Below are 20730 nucleotides of genomic sequence, written 5' to 3' on the forward strand. Positions count from 1 at the left end.
GCAACTTAGAGAGACCCTATTTCAAACTGAAAAAAAAGGGACTAGGGGGCTGGGGTTGTGGCTCAGTGGTAGAGACCCTAGGTTCGATCCTCAGCACCACATTAAATAAATAAATAAATAAATAAATAAATAAAGGTATTGTGTTCAACTACAACTAAAAAATAAATATTAAAAAAGGGCTGGGGATGTAGGTCAGTAGTAGAGCACACTTGGCATCAATCCCCAGTACTGCCTCCCCACCCCCCAAAAAAAGATACCTTGGAAGTTTGGTGGCTGAATGGTGGTTGTAGTGGTTATTTGTCATCCATCATGGCCATGTCACAACTGAATCTCATTCTTTGCTTAGGAAGCCCCCCATGGTTTGTGACAAAACCTATTCTGCATAAACCCTAAAAATATTCTGTACTTCTTTCTCTCCTATGCCTGGAAACCAGGGCTCAGGCATGTGACGCGGGCTCTGCCAACTTTATATCCACGTCAGATTCTGGCTTTGGTCCCTAAGTTACAACAAGGCAGGGGTGTGGAGCTCTCTCAGTGTCACAGTGGTGATGGCCAAGGTGGTAGAGTTGCTGGTGTTACGGTGGCAGGGGGCAGAGTTCAGAGCTGGTTCCCTCCTCAGATCCCGTCCTCGGTGTGGTCTGGGCATGGTGCCCAGCTGCCTGGACACTGAGCACTCAGCCTGATTCTCCATCCCATGGCGATGCTGTTACCCACCATCCTTGAGATGAGAGACAGACACCTCCTCAGCAAGCAAATGGATCCTCCTTCCCTGGCTGATCATGCCTGGCCAGCTGTATGTGTGGGCTTTCAAGGGTGCCCACCCTTGAAATATGCTGCATTGTTATTTGGTGGAGAAACAGACGCATGTTTTAGATCTCAGTTGACAAAGATCACTCTCTCCTCAGTGGAAACGTTGTAAAGCTTTGTTTCTGCCTCCAGCAGGGGTAACCTCAGCTTTGCATGGTGGGAAGCCACAGTGGACACATTAGGGTTTGGATCCTAAAGGATCCCCCGAAGCTCATGGGTTTAAAGCTTGGTCCCAAGCTATTGGGAGGCGGTAAATCCTCCAGCAGGTAGGGCCTGTTGAGGAAGCAGGTTCTTGGGGCCTTCTCTCCAGGATATACTGGGACCCGAGCCCCTTCCCCTGCCTCTTTCTCTGCTTCTTGGCCACTGGGAGGTGAACTGCCTCGCTCTGCCATGATGCTCTGCCTCATCACAGGCCGGAAAGGATGTGGCCAAGGGACTGTGGACTGAAAGCTCTGAAACTATGAGCCAAAATGAATCCTTCTTCCTTTTAAATTGCTTTTCTCAGGTATTTTGTTATAGTGGTGGGAATCCGACTTATACGGGGGACTATAGACAAGACAACACTTCCCTCCAAACGAAGCAAGGAACACACCTGAATGCCTAATTGTGATCCTATAATTCCACATCACAGAACCAGGAAGGGAGCATTTTGGCAATGAATCAGAAGGCTTCCATGACATGGACTGGCTTCCAGAAGTCTCTTCTTTTTTATTTATTTATTTTTAACATTTTTTTTTTTTTTTTAGTTGTAGAGAGACACGATACCTTTATTTAGTATTTTTTACGTGGTGCTGGGGATCAAACCCAGTGCCACATGCATGCTAGGCAAGTGCTCCATGACTGAGCTGCCAGCCCAGCCCCAGAGGTCTCTTCTGAAGCCTCATTGGAAGCACACAGCCCCCTGGTGGGCTCACCAGCATGGATTAGCTAAAAATCTTCCCCTCTTCTTCCAGCCTATGTTAGCTTGATGGATGGAGCTTTGTAGTATTGTCCATTTGAACGCTGACAGATTTCTACCCAAATCAATCATGTCTTTTTGGCACAGTTGACTTTGAGCTGTTCTTCTTGACAGTGATTAGCCAGCAGTCTGAGCTGGGTCTTAAGGCTCTTGGTGTTCTAAAGCATTACCAGTATATTCATCCATCTTCCTATTAAAGGTGGAGGAGGACAGGCGTCCCATGCATCTAAAATAGGAATTAAGTGCTTCCCATGTATAAGTTCAAATGTAGAAGGACTCAGAAGGTGCTGTTTTATTCTGTTTTGAAATGGAATTTTGTTGTGCTGAAGATCTTCCCTAGCCATGTGGGTTCTGGCATGGGTATTATAATACAGGTTTTGAGCAATGTTAATCACCTGGGACTTCTGCCAAGATCATCAAATTCGGTGCAGAGACAGTCCCTGTCCGCAGAGCCAAGGGCTGGGGATAGACTCATAAACTTGTTATGAAGTCCTAGGTTGTTCATAACTAATGGCTCAAGAAGCATCATATGCAGGGAGAGGGGTGGAACTGTACTTGTGCATAAATTGAACTTAAAGCCTTCTTGCTCTTCAGACAGGATGCCTGGCTGAAAGGTGGGGTTCCGAGAGCAGGTCCACCAGTGGAGTCCATGGTCTTCAAGGGGTGACAGAAAGCTCTTTTGAAGATGGAAGAAGCTCTACTTTCTGTTAGGTCTGAGGCATCCATACTCTGAAGAGTCTCTTTTCTTTTGGTAGAAATTTCAGTAAGGATTGAAGTAAATAGCTACAGTTTGTCTTAAAGATGCTGGCAGATCTTATAGAGGAGTTTTCTAATCCCAGCTGTTGAGTATTCCAGGGTCTACGAACCTGGCAGAAGTTGTCTTCAGATTTAAGCTCCAAAAGACCAAATCTCTCAATTGTCAGTGTGTGTGTGTGTGTTTTTTTTTCCTATTCTTCCTTACAGAAGCTGTATCATAGGCAGCAATGCCACCAAATCTACGGAGGCCAAATCCAAATTCCATTAAAAGTAAATTTTTGGCAAATGAAATTGTTTGAGTCTTTAAACTTGACAAATGTCTATGTAGTTTTTGATGTGTGGTCCGATTGTGGTGCCAGTTCCCTAATTTAATCGATTTTGTATGTTCTCTCCCTTGGCATTCAAATCAAGAGGCCTGATCACCGTTCTCCTGGTGGCTCAGAGTTGTTGGATGAGTCAGGAATATGTTTAATGTCCCTCTACAAGCATTAAGAATTGGGTTTCTTTGTTTTGTGTTTGACTCCTTTGGACTCCTGAAATTTATTTATGACAAATTAATATCTGGAACTTATTTTGACAATATGAACTTTTATTTACAGCAAGATAAGAGGGCAAATAGACTGGGGTTTAGCACTGGAGGCTTGGTTGGGGCAGGAGAATTCGTGGTCCAAGTGACCTGTCTGCATAGCCCCCTGGTACTCACTATCCTTGGCTGTTTGAGTGCTGTTCCCACACCCCACGGCCTTGTGATTGTGAGAAGATTGTGTGTTGAACTCAGCTTTTTGAGGTGCCAGGGATCAGACCCAGGGTGTCATGCATGCTAGGTAAGCCACCTCCAAGCCCAGAGATGTCATGCATGCTAGGTAAGCCACCTCCAAGCCCAGAGATGTCATGCTTTGAACTTTCCTTCTGCCATCAGAGTATAACTGTGCTGTAGGTTATTCTACTGTGTCTTTGCTCTGTATTTGCACATTAATTTGATGAACTTTTTTATTCAGTAGTAGCAACATGATAGTTTGATGAGTTAAACCTCATTGGGTTTTAACAGGAGACTCTTAACAGATATATACTTTACCCTATAGGATAAGTTCCTCATAGAAATATTTAGGCAGGCTACAAGGACAAGATTGAGAAGTATGCTTTCATGGGGGGCCCAAATGACTAATCTGATCTAATTTGCTTACTTTCTTTTATCAGTTCTGCAAAGGTTCAATAAGAGGTAGAAGAAGCTCTGCAAAGGTAGAATAAGGCACTCTCAGGACTGGAAGACCAAGTTCTCTTTTTTCCTTTCACAGAAAACTGTCCTCTAAGGAAATGATGCATATCACTGATCTGGGCTCTAGGTAGGAAGATATTTATTACATCACTTGGAAACTTTCATGAAATTGGAAATAGTTAAACAATTTCCCAGCAGTGCTGTTGTGAAGTTGGTCAAATCAATAAATGCAAACCAGGTTAAACAAACACATTTTCAAAGACTACTTGAAGGTTCTCGTCTTCCCCAGATGCTCCCACCTTTGGCACTTGGATTGCATTCCAGGGATTTATTTGAAGAACGCTTGGAAGATCTTAAATAACATTTTGCCTCTTTTTGAATCAATGGGAAAATCAGGCTTTCCAGCAATTCTTCATCAAATAAATCACTTTATTGAGCTGTAAATGCTGTTATTTATGTTGCTGCTTCTCCCCTGGCACAAGCTTGGCTGTCACTGGGTTATGGGAGCTGGCTCTTACGGTTCTGCTCTTCATGAGAAAGGGAGCTGCCTGAAACAAGGTTCCCCACTGTATAATTTCTATGGCTTGTATTAATGCAGACAGTAGAGTCACCATAAAGAAGAAAAATTACCAGGGGAAGATAAAACTAAAATACTAGTTGCATTACAATCACCTTCTAGTGTTGCAATAAATTGCATGAAGCCAATAAAGCAAAACTAACTGAAGATATTTGGCACAAACCAAAAATGAAATGAGAGTCATTATGCTGTCTGCTGCAGGGACAAGCCTCGATGTAGTTAAAGCCATAAACTACCTGGGAGTAATCTTTACTTATTTTAAATTGCATATTCCAATTGCAAAGCTCTTTCTGGCATTTTTGCCACACTTAGCTTTACCGAGCCGAGGGAATTACATGTCTGAATAGGTCTTGTTCTGCTAAATGTGCCTCCTACCGCCAGTAACTCACAACTCACTGGAGTCATAATATTGTTTACTCTGAAATTAATCATGGTTTTTCTGCCAGGAATTAGCTATTCTCCAGTGGACTGGAACTGGATGGATCCTGACCTCCAACAACTAGTTTCTCAGTAACTTCCAACCTTTTCTTCCTATGATCCTAAGCTTTTTAGGCTTTGGGGAAGCAGTGAGTCTTTCTTATCAGTAAAGCTGCCAAAGAAGTCATAGCAGTGGGGATTTTAGATGTGGGCTTTTATATGGTGTCAGATGGTTAAGTAGCTGTCCAGGAAGACAGATCACCTGAGAAGATGGGTGATGGCCCAGGTGTACTGTCCTTTCATATGTTAACAGATGTTTTACTTTCACAGGAGACCTCCCTTGAGCCAGCAACCCAGAGAGCAATCACATCTTTAAAAGGTTAAGAATTTATAAAATTTGATAAAATCTAAACAGTGGATTACCTCAGCAGCATCCAGGGACCTATAGAAGTGAACCTGGGTGTTTCTTGGATAAATAGATGAAAGAGGTTTCAGGCTATTCACTTTCTCTCTTCTTCTTAAAAAGTATGTTTTATGTTTAATAGACGCACAGTAATTTTAGACTCTTGTGGGGTAGGTACAGTGAGGCCTGTTTACTTGAAGTAAGGAGGGTAGAAAAAAGACCCCCAGCTGGTCCCCGGAAGGTAGGTAAGCCCTAGGAGAGGAGAAATACACTTGCTATCTCTCTCTGGTCACATTTCAGCTGCTCCACGCAATGGCAAGATTGCTTGGATCCAGTTTTTATTTTTATTTATTTATTTTTTTAATAATTTTGGCTGTAGCTGGGCACCATGCCTTTATTTTATTCATCTGTTTTTATGTGGTGTTGAGGATCAAACCCAGTGCCTCACACGTGCTAGGCAGGCGCTCTGCCACGGAGCTACAGGCCCAGCCCCTGCATCCAGTTCTTGAGGGTCCCTTCCTGCCTGGTTTCTGAGGAGGGCATCCTCATAGGCCACCACCGGGGGGTACAATCAGTGCTTCTCTTCCGGAGGACATTTTGGAGTATGCATTAAAAGCCTTAAACGTGGGCTGGGGTTGTGGCTCAGCGGTAGAGCACTCGCCTAGCACATGCAAGGGCCTGGGTTCGATCCTCAGCACCACATAAAAATAAATAAAATAAACTACAGCTAAAAATAAATATTTTTTTAAAAAAGCCTTAAACGGAAGCAGGAAATTTAGGGATTTATGTTAGGGAGAGTCTCATGATTTCGTTAAATATGTGTGTACAAGAAGCATTGTGTGCCACAGTAAAAAGCTAGACTCCCCCTTGACACCTCAGTGCTGCGTGGCAAAGGCAAGCACCGTGCCTGCAGTGCTAAATACGCCGTCAGGAGCTTAGGAGGGAAAGGTGGAGGGATGAAAGATTACCTGAAAAAGAAGGTTACAAAACAGCACGAGCAGGATATTGTCATTGTTTTTGCTATTAAAATGTATCGAGAGGAAACCAGGAATCAATACATCAGACTGCTAAATGAGGTTGTGCCTGGCGATGGTATTATAGAGGACTTATTTTCTTTTTTTTCACTCGTGTATATTTTTCAAGACAATTCTAATAAATATGAATTACTCTTGTAACTAGATAATAATAGGGTTTGAGGAAAACCCTTCACAAAGTTCATGTATCACAATTATCCCAGGGTGAAATAATATCCTTCGGTCTAGCCGTGGGCACAGCCCGAGATGGCCCTTCCCTCTCTCCAGGCCTCCCTTCTCTGTCATGGCCTTGGTGGCTGCAGTACCCTTGGTTGTGTGTGCATCTTTGGGGCTGGGGGTCATTTAGCTTTGTCCTTAATCCCATGGGGGATCCTCTCCGCTTTCTTTTGTGGAAAAGGAGTTCATAGGAGGGCTCTGAAGTGCCTCCTGACATCTATTTCAAAGCACACCTTCGCCGTCTGGGAAGTTTTGTGGGAAGTAGGAAGCATTATCTTTGGTGACCTTCAAGTCACTCAAGTGTGAAGAACTGCTCAAAAATCAGAACAAATTGGGTTCAAGTTCTGGTTCTTAACCTGGGCATGGTGGTACGGGCTTGTAGTCCCAGCTGCTCGGGAGGCTGAGGCTGGAGGGTCCCTTGAGTCCAGGGCCAACCTGGGCAACCTGGAGAGACCCTGTCTCTCTAAGAATATTTTGATTCTTGGTGTCCTTGGGCAAGACATGTAACCTCTCCACATCCCCGTTTCCCTACCACTAAGAGACACTGGAAGAGTTCCTACCTCAGAAGCTGTTGTTCTTCTCCTTATTTTAAGTATGATTATTGCCTCTAACTTAGGTTGTGCCCCAAGTGTGTGAAGGCAGAGAAGGGCACCAGAGTGTCACACCAAAGCATGCCCCTGTCACCGCCTAGGGGTCTGGGTTCATTGTTTCCATTCAGCAAAGAATTGAAGAACAGGACACAGAGACAGCAAGCAAGCAGCAGGTTTATTGTAAAAGAGAGTGACAGGCCTCCCTGAAAGAAGGGCTCCTGGAGCCGGGAGTCAGGTGGGGAAGTTCCATCTTGTTCTTTTTATGGTCCCCGGAATTTCCTCCTCTCCTTATCTCCTCCCCGTCCACATTCTCCTCTCTATTGTTCATTGGTGTCCCCTGTGTCCACACACCTATTTTAGTTGTTCTACAGAAGGATATGTGTAGGTTCTGTGCAAACCCTGAACCATTTTACATCAAGAACTAGAATGTTCTTGGATCTTGGAACCAATCCCCCAAGGAAACTGAAGGAGGATGGTTTTACGAAGACGACCAATACTATAAAGACTGTATTACTGATCGCTTACAATTTTTCCGTCCCTGTGCTAAGTGTATGACAGACATGGCCTCGCTAATGCTCAGAACAAGCTCATGGGGTCGGTCCTGCCCTTGCCTCCCCACTCTGCAGACATTGGACACACAACTCAGACGTCCACGTTGAAGCTATTGAGTTAAGGCTTTTAATCCTTGCTCTATTTTATCCTCACTCAGTGAAATCAGTTATGATATTTAAGATATTTATGTTAATACTCATGATTGAGAATTAATTTCTCTCCCAATTACCCATTTCAAGGTCATGATCATCAATGGCTGTCAGCTGTGCACCACGTACAGGTTGCCAAGCTGGGTATGTGTGAGAGGGACTAGGAGAAAATGTTCTTTGCTATGTTCGCGAGCTTCATGGTTTCAATCCATCACCTAAGTAATACTCTAGGATGCAATGGGTGTGTTTCATGAGAAGTGTCTCCTGAATTTAATGCAAATGAGGTGAATGGCAGCACACTGCGTCTCTTCATTAGGGGACAACCACCCTGGCACTAATTACCTTTTCTTTCTCTTCCTGCAAGGCAACTGCGTTTAGATTTCTGTTGCATAGAGAGCTGGTTCCATTGTGCTTTCATCACATGTCACCCTTTAAAGAGTTGGGACTTGTTTTTGCCGGTACCTTACACCTGCTGCTGTCTTGCCTGCAGCATTCTTCTCTGTTGGGCCTGGCTCCCTCATCAAGTTTCTGCAGCAAGCCTGTGACTTCACAGCATGTGTGTGTCACCTTCGCTTCCTTTTGGAGTCTTTCTTGGATGTTAAGAAAGCCATGTTTTTCTATAAAGATGGGAAAAATCACAGCTGTGAGACTGACTTCTCCTTTCAAAACGAGGGTTTACAAATGCCAGCCATCTGAAAAAAAAAAAAAAACAATAAAACAAAACAAAAAAAGAACCAACTCACTTTTTTTTCCCTCCTCTTTTAAACCAGCCTCCTTTTCCCCTAAAGTTGTAAACTGGAGACACAATTAATCATTTCAATGTTTTATTTATCACATTTTAAACTGATAATATTCTCTCCCTTCTTTACAAATCCCTGTTAATACTAGTAAATACAATCCCAACATCTCAGAGAAAGTCAGAGTCACTGAAGTCTTCCCAGTCCCTGGACATACCACTGTCAAAACCCTGGAGGAAAATTGTCCATTTTTTTTTTCCTCGACTGTAAGATATCGCATGGTGTTGGCAAGTCCATGATGACTGGATGACTAAAAACATTTCTGCAGTAATTCAAGAAACAGTGGTACAGAATTCCCATACGTGTGGAACTAAGTAGGCAAACACCCCTACTATTATTACTCTATTGCCACCTCTGTGATTAAAAGTTACTCAAATACTTAGGATGCTCTGGGCATTTTCTCTCATTGACTTCTACCAATGACCCTATTATTGGATACTATATCTAGACACTATTTTTTTTTCTTTTTTTATTGGTTGTTCAAAACATTACATAGTTCTTGATATATCATATTTCACACTTTGGTTCAAGTGGGTTATGAACTCCCATTTTTACCCCGTATACAGATTGCAGAATCACATCAGTTACACTTCCATTGATTTACATATTGACATACTCATGTCTGTTGTATTCTGCTGCCTCTCCTATCCTCTACTCTCCCCCCTCCCCTCCCCTCCCCTCCCCTCTTCTCTCTCTACCCCCTCTACTGTAATTCATTTCTCCCCCTTGTATTATTTTTCCCTTTCCCCTCACTTCCTCTTGTATGTAATTTTGTATAACCCTGAGGGTCTCCTTCCATTTCCATGCAATTTCCCTTCTCTCTCCCTTTCCCTCCCACCTCTCATCCCTGTTTAATGTTAGTCTTCTTCTCATGCTCTTCTTCCCTACTCTGTTCTTAGTTACTCTCCTTATACCAAAGAAGACATTTGGCATTTGTTTTTTAGGGATTGGCTAGCTTCACTTAGCATAATCTGCTCTAATGCCATCCATTTCCCTCCAAATTCTATGATTTTGTCATTTTTAATGCAGAGTAATACTCCATTGTAGACACTATTTTTTAAAACTTTAGACAAGGAAGTGGAGGCTGTGAAATGTTCAGTAAATTGGCAAACATGACTAATGGTCAGTGGTGAACTTGGGGTGAGTACTTAATTCTATCCCCAAAGCCTGTCAAAATGATTTTTAATTTGTTTTCATGGTTACACTCACTTTAACTACATAGCTTTGTATAGCCATTATTTAAGAGTAATTATAAGATACATGACACTCATCACCTATGAGGTCAATTGAACTTTGGACACTTTGGACCAAAATTAGAGATGGCTGGAAATTTTCCATTTCTTTTTTTTTTTTTTTGTCTTCAGTTGTGATAGAACTTTATTTTTATTTATGTATATGTGGTGCTGAGAATTGAACCCAGTGCCTCACACATGCCAGGAAAGTTTTCCATCACTGAGCTACAACCCTAGCCCCAAATTTCCATTTCTTATATAATCACATAACAACAACAACAAAATTGTTCCCATGGCTTATCATTGATGTTAAACTTTTTTTTTTTTTTTTTTTTTGGTTCCAGGGATTGAACTCAGGGGCACTTTACCACTGAGCCACATCCCCAGCCCTTTTTTTAAAATATTTTATTTAGAGACAGGGTCTCACTGAGCTGCTTAGGGCCTCGCTAAGTTACTGAGGCTGGCTTTGCACTCATGATTCTCCTACCTCAGCCTCTCAGGTCGGTGGGATTACAGATCTGTGCCACTGTGCCCAGTACTGATATTAAACTTGATCATCTAGTTCAAGAGTGGTTTTCTGGTTTTCTTTACTATAAAATTACTTTATTTCTTTCTATTCTCTTTTCTTTAAATGAAAGTCACTAAATTTACCCACATTCAAGGTGTGTGTGTGTGTGTGTGTGTGTGTGTGTTTGAAAGCATTTAGGAGATTAATTTCCATTTCCTCTAAGGGGAGTATATATACATAAATTATTTAGCATTCTTCTGTAAGGAGGATTTGTCTCTATGCTCATAGTTATTTATTTATTCAATCACTTATATTATCAATATGAGTTCATGGTTGCTTATTGTGTACTTTGGACTGTAATTCAACAATACTTATTTTATTGCTCAAATTATTCCTTCTTTGCCGCTGGGGATCTTCCAGGTTGGCTTCTACATTCCTTTGGCATGCCCATCCTTTTGGTTTTTGATCCTTGCTTGCTTTCTGGCACCACAAGATACTCCTGGCTCATCGTGTGTCTTCCCTGACCAGCCTTAGAATCAGCCTTATCTCCAAGGAGCTGCGCTACCTTTCATTGGATGATGGTATTAGAAACCAAGATTTAGATGCTTGCTGTGCTCATTTCTACTGGGCTGTGCCTGCCTCTAGGCCTCTCAGCTGACAGAACTGGGAAACGTGTGTGTACACACATAATCCATATTTACCCATTTACATCTTCATTAAGCTAAAAAGAGTTCATATTGAGTCTCTGAATCTCATCCAGCACCACACAGTCCATTCTAGCTTTCCCCTCCTACTTGTCCATGATATCCCTTATCAGTCCTGTCCACTGTTTACTTATTTGTTCAACCCCTGTACACACAGAAAATAGTTTCAGAATTTTTGACCTATAATCCTGCAACAAACAGCTTTACTGACTAGAGTACATGGATGTGCAGACTTTCCTCTGCATTTTGCCTTGGGTTTTCCAACATTATTAGATCAGCACCCCTTTCCCCCACCATCTGCTTAATACACTTGTAAAGCATTAAGATTCTTTTGTCATGATCTGCATCTCAGGCTGGGATCCTCTCATCTCCTGGTTGATTTTTTAAAAAAAAATCTGCATACACTGAAGTTTGCTCTTTTGATGTAAAGTTCAATGGGTTTTGACAAATGTTTAGAAAAAGGTATCCATACCAACCAGCACCCTACAGAATGATCTCACCATCCCAATATTCTCCTGTGTGTTCTCTCTGTAGCTTACCCATACTTTCTTTTATTTTCACGGTTTTACTTTGCCTGAATTTACTCATGATCCTTTGCTGAGGTCTAAACCACCAAACAAGGGTGGCTCAAACATCTTTTCTTCTGTGAACTCCATTCTTAACCTTATTACTTCCCAAACTCACAACACACATATTAACTAAAAAATAATCATTAATGGGGCAGGGATAAAGCTCAGTGGTAGGGTGCATGCTTAGTGTACATGAAGTTCTGGGTTCAATCCCTAGTACCCCAAAGCAACAACAACAAAATCATTACTTAAGTCCCCCATAGTAATTTACTCTTACTCCTGTTATAGAATTTCAATTTTATAATAAAATAATTGATTTAGAATTTTGTCTTCCCCTCTCCATATACAGCTCCTAGGGACCAGGGACCATGCTTTATTCATTGTTACTTCTCAAAATCTTGGCTTGCAGAGAGTGCTCATTAAATGTTTGTGGTTTTCTGAATTGGATACATTATAGTTAATACTCAGATTAACCAGCTAATTAAATTGAACAAGTATTTATTGAGCACCAGGTAAGTTCTTGGCATTTTAATAGATGCTGGCTATGGGGAATACAAAATGAGTATCCTGTGTTACAATTTCTGTGGGTTTATAATGTCATTAAGACAGTAGTTCATGTTTGCTGCTGGCATGTGTCATTACCAGAAGGTTGGGGCTGGGTGGGGAACAATTTTTAGTTTGGCATTTTGGACAGTAAAATTTCAATGATGCTGACTTTGGATTAGAACTTCAAGAAAAGGAATTCCCTGAGATGATTTGTTTATTGATTAAAAAAATACAAACTCTCCCCAATCTGAAGGTAACCAGCTCCTTCAGTATCTCCTCTTAACAGTGGAAAAGACAGACTAAAGGACTCTGGCTGGCTTGTCCTGCTGTATTTATGCTGGCAAGAGAAGGGCATTTGTATTGCACAATAAAGAATCTGTTTGGCCTTTGGCCTGGGATCCTGGCATAGAACTTCTAAAACACTTGGAATTTATCAAGTGATAGGAATGTCAATGCTGTTCATGAACCTTTTGGATCCCTCCTGAGTTCATGTGAGTTTTATGACTCACAGTGAGTCCCAAGATAGCTTCACATTGGTGGCTGGTCACCAGAAAGACCAACCATGTAGTTGGAGGGTAGAGACTTTGAGCCGGCAGGGCAGTAACAGGATGAGAGACTAAGTTCAACGATGTAACCAACCCATCATGCCCACATAATAAAGCCCAGTAAAAACTCTGGACCCTGGAACTCAGTGGAGCTTACTGGTTGGTGAACACAGTGATGTGCTGATGTATTCAGATTCCGTGGGGAAGGGGATGGCAGCTCTGCATTTGAGATGCTTCCAGATCTTGCCTGACATTTCTTTTCATTTGCTTGGTCCAGATTGATATCCTTCATAATAAAGCTATAAGGGTAAGTGTAGAACTTTCCTCATTTCTGTGAGTATCGCCAAATTATGAAAACTGAGTGTAGTGGAAACCCCTGAATGTACAGCCAGGTGTTCAGAAGTGAGGGTGGCCTGGGGATCCCCAAAGTACGCATAGCTTCTAAAGTGAGGCCAGTCTTCCTGTGGGACAGTAAGCCCTCAACATGGGGGGTCTACATGGACTCTAGGAAGTAATGACAAGAGGCTTGCAGCGTACCAGTCGGGGTTGGAACAGAATATATGCACCCCAGTGAGCAGATACAGCGTCGGGTTGAATTCCATGTTGGGCATTCAGAGAAGAGTGATGTCAGTGTGTGGTGGTTAGTTTCAGCTGCAGCTTGACTGGACTAAGGAATACTTGAAGAATTGCCAAGGCATTACTTCTGGGTGTATCTGTGGGGGTGTTTTCAGAGGAGATGGGGTTAGTGGTCTGGGTGGGGAGGATCCACTCTCAATATGGATGGACACCATCTACTCAGTTAGGGACCCAGAGTGAATAAGAAGACAGAGGAATTTCCTCTCTGTCTCTTAGATCTGGGGCTCACTCTTCTTCTCTTGCCCTTGGACATCAGAATTCCATGCTCTCTGACTTTTGGACTCTAGGATTCACACCAGCAGCTCCCTGAAATCTTAGGCCTTTGGTCTTGGACCAAGAATCACACCATCAGCTGACCTGGTTCTGAGGCCTCTGGACCTGGACCGAGCCATGTTACTGACATCCTGGGATCTCCAGCTTGCAATGGCCAGTTTGGGACTTCTTGGCCTCATTACATGAGCTAATTCCCCTAATAAACTCCCTATCTATCTATCATCTCAGTCAGCTTTCTGTTACTGTAACAAATACCTGAGATAATCATAAAGAGAAAAGATGTTCTTTGGATCACCGTTTTAGAGGTTTTAGTCTTGGATCAATGAGCCACATTGTTCTGGGCCTGTAGCAAGTGAGCCCTTCAAGGCAGAAGTGTGTGGGAGAGTAAAACATTCACCCCTGGTAGGAAGGGAGAGAAGGAAGAGAACTTGGTCCCCAAACCCCCTCCAGGGCATGCCCTCAGTCACTTAAAGCCTCTTTAAGTAGCACCTCCCTGGGCACACACAGGCCTTTGGGGAACATCTCAGATTTGAACTGTGGTATGTTGTGTCTGTCTGTCTCCTATTGGTTCTATCTCCAGAAAACCCAGACTGATACAGAAGCACTGATCTTTACAAATCCTGGCTTGTGGTTTTCCTGTGACTTCTCATTACGTTGAGGACTGGTGGCGGGGGAAGCACAGCTTTGACCTTGGAGAGCTGTGTGGCTGGAGCTGGCTCTTCAGGGGACAGTGGCAGTGCACAATGGCTGGAATCGAGTCTGCATTTTCCCCAGGTTCCCAGGCTGCGTGCCTGTTGGGCCCTCCTGCCTAATCCTTCACAAGGGTCTTCATTCCTCCTGTCCCTGGTAGTTGGTGTTTTTTTCTTCTCAAAAGGTAAATGTTATTGATATTGATATTCAACTGCTGTGTCAATGAAAATAATTGCATTGCCAAAATCCAGCTTTCTGCTGACAGACCCAATTCAGACCGAAAGCAATTCACAAATCAATAAACTGTTATTATCTAAAGTTCCATGTCAGGATCTGAATACTGCCCTAATTTCATATGACTTAACACAATTCTGTATTTCATTTCTACCCTTGTTCTGCCAGCTGAAAGAAAACTATCTGTGAGGCAGTGACACTCTGGGTTGCCACTCTCCTGGTCTCCTCTGGTTGTGATTTTTTTTGGAAACAAAGTTGCAAGGTAGAAAAACTGCATGGGGCCTTTCAGTCTGTCCTTCACTGTTTCTGTTTCCCACAAGGCATTTAATTCTCAGGTGACCTTTGTGTCCCAGGAGAATACCATACCCCTGCAAAAGGTGACTCATAACAGTACCACCTTCCCTAACTGCATTTTAACATGAAAACCTAACACTCATTCATCAAGGCTCAGAGGAAACCGCTGGGTGGAAAAATGTCCTAAGAGCAGAGGTGACACAGGCCCAGCATCAGTGCTACCTGGGTTCAAATTTTAGTTCTGCTGCCCTCTGACTTTAACTAAGTGTCTCAGTGTCTCATGGTCCCCTGTTCTTTACTCAAAGCTAAAGATACCTTATCAAGCAGGGTGTGGTGGTGCACATCTGTAATCCCAGTGGCTGGGGAGGCTGAGGCAAGAGGATCTTGAGTTCAAAGCCAGCCTCAGTGAAACTTTGTCTCTAAATAAAATACAAAATAGGGCCAGGGATGTGGCTCAGTGATTGGGTGCCCCCCCCCCCCCCCGCAAAAAAAAGATACCTTATCAAACAGTTTTACTCTGCAAAATTTTGTGTCCTGAACATCTTGTCCTAGGAATTTTTATGCAATAATGATGGTTCCAAGAACCTTCAGGCTAGAATTTGCCCCTGTGAGATGCATGCATCTTTTAGCAGATGATAGTTCTTGGGGTGAAGCTGCCCAGTCCCTTACCGGTAGGGACTGAAGAACAAGAGAGCGGGGCTGGCTTGGTTACCATACAGCCTGGTGCAAAGTAAACATCAAGTGTCCTTTTTTTTTTTTTTAAAGAGAGAGTGAGAGAGATAGAGAGAGAGAATTTTTTAAATATTTTATTTTTTAGTTTTCGGCGGACACAACATCTTTGTTTGTATGTGGTGCTGAGGATCGAACCCGGGCTGCATGCATGCCAGGCGAGTCCGCTACCGCTTGAGCCACATCCCCAGCCCAACATCAAGTGTCCTTGCTTGAAAATCATTGTTTTAAGATAGGAATAGCAAAGCATTAAACCAGGATAGAGTGTGACTGCACAGGTCACTGGTTTTTGAAGCCATTTCTGCAAGAGAAATGTGGGTTCTGGGATCCAGCCACATGCGTTTGTACTGGTAGCAAGGAGCTTTCTGATGTCCTCCGGGTCCTGCTGCATTGTTTCCTACTCAGTTTTTTTGGAAAGACTATCTCCGGAGCTTATGTTGTCTTGGCCTGGGTCCCTTAATTTTGACACATTTGTTCTGATGTGTTTCTTCTCCAAGTTGGCGCAGGAGGAAAGGGAGTAAAATCACCGTGTCCCTCCCTTGCACGAGGCATTTCCATATGCAGCACCTCTTTTATAATCCCAACTCTTTAGAAGGAAGTATTTTATATCCCTGTTTTTCAGAGGAACCAAGAGGCCCAACGTGACCTGTGATGTGATGGGGGTGGCGACCGGAGCAGGTGTCTTTGCAATCCTTGGATTCTTTCCTCTGCCTTGCCCCATCCCTCCCTGCCAGGCTGCCTCTCCCAACTCTGCAAAGCTCCAATGACACACTTTGTATCCGTGAGCGAGCCCCATCCCTCCCAAGTGAGGTGGGAGCATTACATCTTGTGCAGCCTCCTCCGTCCGCGGCAAGGGATGTCTCAGCAATTATTTCACACTCTGTTTAACCCCACGGGCGTCATTACTGTTGGAGGGCAACAATAAAGCAGGCTCATTGGAATTTCCTGAAGGTAAGGCTCTCCTCTAAACTATCTCATTGTGCTAAAGAGTAATGGCCAAGGCTGTTCCTCTCCCTGACGACTTTGATTGGCAGGGAAGCCAGACTGCAGGCTGGAGCCAACAGTTCCTTTTTTTTTTTTGGTCACAGGAATTGGGCCTGGTTCCAGGTGCCGTTCCAGTGTGGGAGCCAAAGCTGATAAATGCCCTTGATAATCACCTTCCCATGATGTCCAGTCCATCCCTTGGCATTCCACTGCTACTTCCTGAGCCTCCACGCCAGTAGCTGTGGTGCTCTGTGGCTGGGGGCCTGAGCTCTCTGCTCTCGGGGGGGTCCCTGTCTAGGGAGAGATAAAGACAGGGAGTGGGAGCAGAGAGCAAAAGTACCTGGGTCAGGAGGGACCCACGACCTTCTGTAGGGAATGAGGGCAGAATTAGCAGGAAAGGAGATCTTTGAGTGTTGAGATTGCTAAGTGAGATGTGGATGAGGTGGGAATCCCCCCCCTTTTTTTTTCCAGCACTGAGGATTGAACCCAGGGGCACTTTACCACTGAGCCACATCGCCAGCCCCTTCTTCTGAGACAGGTCTTGCTAAGTTGCTCAGACTGGACTTGTCTGGATCCTCCTATCCCAGCCTCCTGAGTCACTGGGATTATAGGCAAGACCACTGCACCTGCCAGGGAGGCAGTCTTTTAAAGGAGGGGAACAGTAGGTATCAAACCCCGGAGCAGCGTTTTGTGTGTGATTCGTTGCTATTACTATGTAACAAATCTCCCTGGAACTTAGTGGCTTAAACAACAATCATGAGTTTTCATGAGCTTGGCTGTTGGACTTAGGCTGGGCTCCGTTGGGGGCTGGCTCCATTCCACGTGTTTCTCATCCACCAGCCTGTTCTGGCACTAGCACATGTAAGTGGAAATGCATATCGTCATTTCACCCTATTCTATTGGCCAAAGCAGGCCACATGGACAAGCACAGAGTCAAGGGCCAGGGAGGAAGCCCTGCCCGGGTGCTGGTAGAGCACTCTAAAGTTAAGTGGTGTATAAATGTAGGGATAGGTAAAGGTTTGGGGTGATTAATGCAATTTTTTTTTAAAGAGAGGGTGAGAGAGGAGAGAGAGAGAGAGAGAGAGAGAGAGAGAGAGAGAGAGAGAGAGAGAGAGAATTTTTAATATTTATTTTTTAGTTCTTGGCGGACACAACATCTTTGTTTGTATGTGGTGCTGAGGATCGAACCCTGGCCGCACGCATGCCAGACGAGCGCGCTACCGCCTGAGCCACATTCCCAGCCCTGATTAATGCAATTTTTGTGGGAAGAGTTTCAAAAGTATCAGCTGGGGATGGTGGCATGGGCCTGTAGTCCACACTACTGAGGCTGAGGCAGGAGGGTCTCTTCTGCCCAGGTGTTTGAGGCCAGCCTGGACAACATAGCGGTACTGGTTAAAAAACTAAAACAAAATGAAACCCCTAGTCCCCAAAACCCAAAGTGACACTATAGACATTTTGGACTGTATTATTATTATTATTTTTTTGTGTGGGGAACTGTCTAGTGCCCTGTTTATACAGTGTTTAGCAGTGTTCTTGACCTGTAGCTGCTAGATGTTTGTAGCACTTTCACTTGTGACACTCCCAAATACTACCAGCATTTCTGAATGTCTGTGGGGTGGGTAAATGAACAAAGGAAACTGTGGTATTTGAAACCACTACATCAGTGTATGCTTAGAAACCTCCAATATTCCAAAATTGTCGGGGGTGGGGGTGTAAGATGATGTAACATAAGAAAGCAGAAAGAGGGAGAGGAAGAGTATTAGTTTATTTTTTGTTACTGTAATAAAACCTTTGAGGCAGGCTCACTTTATAACGAAAAGAGATTTACTTAGCTCAGAGTTCTGGCAATTAAAGGGCATGGTACCACTATTAGCTCAGCTGAGGAAGGCCTCATGGCAGGATAAATCCTTCATGGAAGTGTGGGTGCCAGTGAGAGATCATGCTGCAAAAATGGGAAGTCTGAATGCCCCCTTCCAAGGACATGCCCCCACTGGGCTTAAAGGCCTCTCAGTAGGCCCCACACCACCTTCCAATACCCTGGGAAATAAGCTTCCTCCCCATGGACACTTGGGGAACAAATTCAATCTATAGCAGAAGGAAAGCCTCAGCGAGAGGCGGTGGATGTGGCCAGGGGCTGTCTTTTGACGGATCTCGTGTGCCAAATTAGGAGCTTAGATGTTATCCTCTAGGGTGACGGCAAACTGCTACATGGGATCAGATCAGGTTTGGGGGAGTTGACTGACGGGTAATCTGTCGCTGCACAGGGGCTCTCCCTGTTGTTCCAGAGCCAGCCAGTGAGTGGTCTTAGAGCAGGCTTTGCTGGGACGCGGACGAAAGGCAGCCACAGCTTTCTTGGCTCTTGGGGGTGGAAGGAGAGAGGCCGCTCGCACAAAGGCCTCCACCTCGGTTCGCTTCACGTGGCACTGAGCTCTGATTTATCTCTGCAACTGCATAAAGATTAATGATAGCCTTTTCCTGAAGCGTTCTGCTCCTGGGCCTCCAAGAATACATTGTTCCAATAATTCCTTTGATTTTTCTCATCAGGGGACGATGCAGCTGAGTAATAGCTCTCCTGTAAATACTTCTTTCCCTTTCAGAGAGCAGACGCCCTTCTGTATTATACACTGTGATTTAGAAATTACACTCACATGTGGAATAATATGGTTTGGTGTACTTATTAGGGGGGCTGGCGTCAGTCCTTCAATTGTTAAAGATTCCTGGGTATTTCTATTATGGTGTAAATTAGCTAGTATTTTCCGAGCTCATTATTGCTATTTTTATGTCCATTATTTATTTATAGGCCATTAGAGGTAGGTGCAGGTTCACGGCTTCACAGGAGAAATATCTTCTGGTTAACTTGGCATTGAAGGTCTTAGCACAGAAACACTTTCTTTGAAATTAGAGTCTGTTGGAGTTGATTTGATGGTTATGGTTTATGGCACAAATACGTGCTGAGTGTGTCTTCTTACTGAAGTCTTGCCAAAGGAGGAAGAAATTCTGTGAGAAGGGAATGCTTCCTACGCGGTGGCTTTGACATTGTGGGAAACCATTTTCATTTTCATGGTGCGTGACCCAAATGTCTTATGGGGTTGTTCCTGTGTGAGTGGATCAGGACCCGAGGGGTGAGATCTGGTTTGTGTTCGATTTTTTTTTTTAACTGCTTAGAGCAGTGCCTCCCAAACCTGCTGGGTCCCAAGAACTATCAGAGGTGCTTGTTCAACAATCCGATTCCACACTCCAGATGGGAAGGAGGCCTGGGACCTGCACACTTAACAAGTGCTCCATGTGCCTTCTGTGACTGGGCCAATTTAGGAAGGACTATTGAGAAAGCTTTCCACAATCCAGATTCCTGGGCTCCACTTCAGATCTCGGAGGGTGGAGCCCTGGAGTCTATATTTTAAAAAGCTATTTTGTAGATCCTTCAGGTTTCAGTAATACTATATTCAGTTGCAAGCTGCTCAAAGTGGGATATCCTTCTTGTTTACCATTGTATCTTAGATCTGTCCACAGCCATACTTGGGGCATAGTAGATGCTGAGTAAATTAGTTTAATAAATGAAGTCTTAATACGTATTTCATGTGACTTTCTTGTCTTTCGCCTTTGTTTATTCTGCTCTTTTTCAGAGGCTAGAAGTGTCAGATTAAATGGACTTTTTTCTTAGGATGGAAATGCACATTTAACTGAGCTGACGTGGTAGTTCAGTTAGGGACGTGGCGGGTACTGGGGAAGGTGTGGGCATTTCCATATCTGATGGGAAAATATTTATCCAGTAATCCAGAGATTACAAAAACAAAGTAATAGTTGCTGTGAGAGTTTGGGTTAAACACGTTACTTTGTTACTTTGATTCATCTGCAAAATGGAGCTAATGGCCTATTCCACAGGGTTAATATGAGAATAAAGATAAAGAATCTGAAAGCCTTTTAAAAAGTCCAAGAAGTATATAATGTGTAGTTATAAAAAGTGGCTATCTTTTCTCTTGGGGGATAGTATAATACATATTAAGCATCCCTAGTACAAAAATCCAAAATCTCTTGGGGGATAGTATAATACACATTAAGCATCCCTAGTACAAAAATCCAAAATCCAAAATGCTCCAAGATCCAAAATGCTTTTAGCAGCAACATGATACCCCAAGTGGAACTTTCCATGTAGGACCTCATATTACAGATATAAAAATAGTGAATAAGAGTATCTTGTGCTTAGACATGGGCCCCATCCCCCAGAGATCTCATTATGTATGTAAATGCAGATATTCCAAGATCTGAAACATTTCTGTTCTGAAGCATTTCAGATGGGGAAATGCTTATCCTCTG

The sequence above is a fragment of the Urocitellus parryii genome, chromosome 9 (genome assembly GCF_045843805.1).
Source record: "Urocitellus parryii isolate mUroPar1 chromosome 9, mUroPar1.hap1, whole genome shotgun sequence".
Classification (NCBI taxonomy): Eukaryota; Metazoa; Chordata; class Mammalia; order Rodentia; family Sciuridae; genus Urocitellus; species Urocitellus parryii.